Raw genomic sequence first — 5025 nt, forward strand, 5'->3', positions numbered from 1 at the left:
CTCAACCCTGCTGCCAGATGGCGGAGCTTGAAATTTAAAGTCTGTCTTTATCACCAAAAACCATGCCGAGATCAGACTTTGCAGTTTGCTCTTATCTTATGCCATCTGTGTTTGCATTTTACATGGATTCATTTCTCCAGACACACTTTGTGTAGACTCTTTCAGGGAGGAAAGCTTGGACATAAACTCCCAATGGACAGTAATTAGGCAGATGAAACAAAGAAATCAACCTTTTTTTTTTTTTTACACCTCTTTGAATGAGAAGGATTCTCTAAGGGCCAGATGGTTGGATCTGATCATTTTATTATTCTGCTACCTTCTGGTAGTTTGCCCCACTGCTCCAGGCAGATATTTGATCGCATTTATCAGAGATGCTTTTTGGGAAAGAAAGAAAAACCCATTTAAGATCCACCCTCAGACTGTACCTCTTCCATCGTGCCGGATCATCGCTGGGATTTCCCCACTCATCATAAACACCAACGACTCTGTTGAGCAACATGAACTGAACGCATTTGTGGGTTGATTTTTAGTGTTGAATGTCTGTTCATGGCGAGTAAAAATTATGCAAAACTGCCCCCGGTTTGGCTGCGGCGTCACCATGGAGAGGTGGAAATCATCCAGAGTCTATCGATGCATTTACCTCTCCGAAATGCCATCCAGGAGAAAGATTGTAAATAATGTTTTTCTTATGTACGTTCATCAACATGGAAATGTCTTTTGCCATCTTTTTTTCTTTTAAGAGGCAGGATTGTTTATATTTCATAGGCTGAGTTGCTGTTCTTTTTGTTTTTAATATTGCTCTGTTTTCTGATACGCTACAGGATCTCTCTCCAATCCTGGTACCTTCAAATCAGCCAAGAACTGTTTGCTAAAATGTCATAATAAATTCTTAGCGAGCATTAATGGAGAAGGCGTGGCCTGTGATCATTACCCGACTTTATTGTGGTTCTTCTGATGGTTTTGACGCTTGTTTACATCCCGTCCTTTGGCCTTGGCAGACAGCGGCGAAGGACGGGGCTCCTCCTGTTTTGGTCAACAGCCTCACTAATCCTGATGGAAAACAAACTGCTAATCTCAAAAGTTTTGCTGCCAAATCAGTGCCATCTCCTGATCCAGTCCTCCGCATAAGCAGCTTAGCTGGAGAAACATGAGTTGATCTGTTGTTGATGGTCGGATCTTGCTAGGAGGTAGAAAACAAAAAAATCACACAAGGAGAAAACATTTCTACGGCCTAGAAACCGTGTTTGGGCTTGTTTTCCCCAAATTCCTAGAATATTTGTGCGACTTGGCACATCGTGATATGTTATTAGTAAATGGTATTTATAGGAAAGCTCAAAGTTAGTTTAGTTAAACTGGGGCTTAACGTGTGAGCAAAATTTCTAGTATGTGAGAAAGTGGCTCATCTTGTGGAAAAAATTACAATCTAAAACTTAAAATGCATGTATTCAATCCTATTTAACCTTTCCTTATTTCTCCCTTTAAAAACACAAACATCCAACTTTTATTGGAGTTGTATGATACAGTGATGCACAGTGCAGATTTCAACATTTTGTATTTTTGGGAATTAGGAGAGAGTTACCTTAAGAAAATCTTAGAAATTGAAACTTATTTTGACCCATCCATTTAACGCCTACAAAAAGGTATTGGAATTGAAATGGATTGTTTGAGAGATTACACTGTTTCGTTTAGAGGAGATGGATACACCCTTGAAGATGGATTCTTTTTTTACTGTGAAGCAAACAAGATAAGGGAAAAATATTACAAAACTTCAGATGTGTATAACATAAATGTGGCTCTAGAGTTACTTTTAAGAGCCACGTTTTACAGCGATTCCAGCTGCAAGTGGCTTTGAGCTCGGCACGTCTTGCCTCTGGGATTTCTGCCCATTCCTCAAGTCTAAACTGCTCCTCCTTCAGGTTGGATAGTTTTCATTTGTGAACAACGATCTTCAAGTCTTACCACAGATTCTCAATTGGATTGAGGTCCGGACTTTGACTAGGACTTTCCAACACATTTTAAAGCTCCATTTAAACCTCTCCGGTGTTGCTTTAGCAGTCTGCTTCAGGTCATTGTCCTGCTGGAAAGTGAACCTTCGTCCCGATCTCACATCACAGACAGTCTGTCCCCGGTTCTGCTCCTGAATATCCCGTATTTATTACCATCATCTTTCCCTCGACCCGGACCAGTTTCCCAGCCGCTGCTGCTAAAAAACATCCCCCACAGCATGATGCTGCCACCACCATGTTTCACTGTGGGGATGGTGTTCTTAAGGTGATGGGACGTGTTGGGATTTTCACAAGACAGTGTTCTCCTTGGTGGCCAGAAAGCAAAATTTAGTCTCATCTGACCAGATCACCTTCCTCCTACATTTACGGAGCCAGCCCATCTGTCTTTTTGCAAACCCAATATGTGCCTTCTTATTTTTAGTACTAATTAATAGCTTTTTCTGGCTAGTCTTTCATAAAGCCCAAGTCTATGGAGTGTACCGCTTATTATGTTTCTATGGACAGATCCTCCAGTCTCTGCTGTAGAGCTCTGCAGCTCCTTCATAGTTGCCTTTTCTGTCTCTGTGCTGCCTCTCTGCTTAATGCCAGGTCTGGGAGTTCTGGGGGAGGCGCTTGTTTGGCAGGTTTGCTATGGTACCATGTCCTTTCTATTTGAAGATGATGGATTTGGTGGTGCATCTAAGATTTAGATATGTTTACCACCCCACTCTGACTTGTACTTCTCAACAACTTTGTCCCTGACTTGTTTGGAGACCTCCTGAGTCTTCATGGTGTGACACCTCTTGTTAAATAGTGCTGCAGCGTCGAGGCCTTTTAAATTATGTTTTTAATAAAAGGTCATGTGACTCTTAGGTTTCTAAACATCCTTTTGCTTGCTCAGCAAGGGAGAGACCTCTAAATTGTGTTTTTACCGCTCTTTGTTTTCCAGTTCCCACTTTACAGCCAAAAATCTCGCTTTTTTTTTTTACAATTTTCGCTGTGCAAGGAAACTTATAGGCTGCCTTTAAAAACCAGATTCACAAAACTGCTCGAGCCAGCATTTAACTAACCTATTGCAGTATTTTACATCAAATATGATCAGATACATGTTTTGTAGTCTATTCTGATAACTTTGCTTTCTTAAAGAGGAAAAAAGAAATGTTTAATCTTAAGTCTTCATGGTGTGACACCTCTTGTTAAATAGTGCTGCAGCGTCTGAGGCCTTTTAAAATTATGTTTTTAATAAAAGGTCATGTGACTCTTAGGTTGCATACAGGTTGACTTCATTTAACTAATTAAAGGACTTTTGAAGGTAATGGTTGCACCACAATCTTTTAGGGGCTTCATAGCACAGGGTTTGAATGTATATATATACGTATCATTTATATAAAACACATCATCTTTAACATAAGTCTTTCTTAATAATAGTCTTTTACATAGACTATTTTGTGCAGATGCATCTCATAAAATAAGATGTAAAAAAAAATTTAAACACAGGTTAAAATATAACAAAAGGTCAAAAGTTGGGGTGGGGGGTGGGGGGTATGTTTGCAAGACATTGTAGATATTTGCTGAGAATTTCACTCCAGAGAGAGGGCAAATTGAACTACCTGGCTGAGGCCACAGTCCCCCAGCATCACTCAGTGAAGAGAGAGATTAAAGAGGTTTCCATTATGAACCAAACTGTAGTGACAACAGCTGAAACAGGAGAAACTTCAGTCTCATAGGAAACCAATAACACAAATGATAACAAAGCTAAACACCTGTTTCTTTCTTCAGTTCACCATAATGATTCTCAGATAAATCTGAAAAGTGCGGAGTGTGTTATATTCAGCCACCTTACTGCAGAGCCCCCTGTCACTGCAGTTACAGCTGCACGTCTTCATGGTTGGCTTTCTCAGAACCAAAGGGATCGGCAGCAGTGTGCGTTATCCCATATTGGCAAAGCAGTTCAAGCTTTCAGATTATATTACCTACGTCAACATCATCGCTGGCCAACATTGTTTGTACCTGTTAAAGGAACATTTTCTCACACCATGATGCTGTCACCACTCTGTTTCTGACACACATTTTACATGTTGGCAGACTAGTTCAGCTTTGGTCTCTCATCTGCCCAGAGCATCGTGTGTTAGCTGAGTTCCCAGCATGGGTAAAATGGACGGTTTCCTCTGACCTGTCTTCTTGGTTTCTTCATGGCGTTTGTCCTCTCACAGGCCTCTGAGGCCTGGATTTTAGAGAAAAAAAAAGTGGAACAGCTTTGTTTAGTATATTTTTCTAAGGAATCCTTTTGTGAGGCACTGTAAGATCACATTTTCTAAACATCCTTTTGCTTGCTCAGCAAGGGACAGACCTCTGAATTGTGTTTTTACCGCTCTTTGTTTTCCAGTTCCCACTTTACAGCCAAAAATTCTTTTTTTTTTTTGTTTTGACAAATTCTCGCTGTGCAGGGAAACTTATAGGCTGCCTTTAAAAACCAGATTCACAAACTGCTCTCGCCAGCATTCAACTAACCTGTTGCAGTGTTTTACATCAAATATGATCAGATAGATGTTTTTGTACTCTGTCCTGGTAACTTTGCTTTCCTTAAAGAGAAAAAAAAAAGAAATGTTTAATTGTAAGTATAAGCAAACTATAGTAATATTCAATCAAGTAGAATATGGGTTCCAATGAGGCTCATTTGTCAGATTAAAATTACCTGTTAAATAACAACCTTCAAGCCAGAAATAAACATTCTTTTCTTTAAAGCCCACATTTCTAAATTAAATGTATTTTTATTGGTTTGATGTAATGTTCCAATCTTAAATGTTTTCATTATATGTAATAAAAAAACATTGTTGTGAACAGAAATAAGGGCTTTAAAACACCTAACTAATCTATATAATGTTTACTTTAGTTAATTGGGTTACTGAAATGAAGACTTTTTGACAATAATCTAATTTATTGAATATGACTCTATATATGCTATAATAAAATATGAATTGTTCTGAATTCTTTTTACCTAAAAATTGTAGTTCTTGCTAACAAAAAGAAAAACACTGAG

The sequence above is a fragment of the Fundulus heteroclitus genome, chromosome 9 (assembly GCF_011125445.2).
Source record: "Fundulus heteroclitus isolate FHET01 chromosome 9, MU-UCD_Fhet_4.1, whole genome shotgun sequence".
In the NCBI taxonomy this organism is placed as follows: domain Eukaryota; kingdom Metazoa; phylum Chordata; class Actinopteri; order Cyprinodontiformes; family Fundulidae; genus Fundulus; species Fundulus heteroclitus.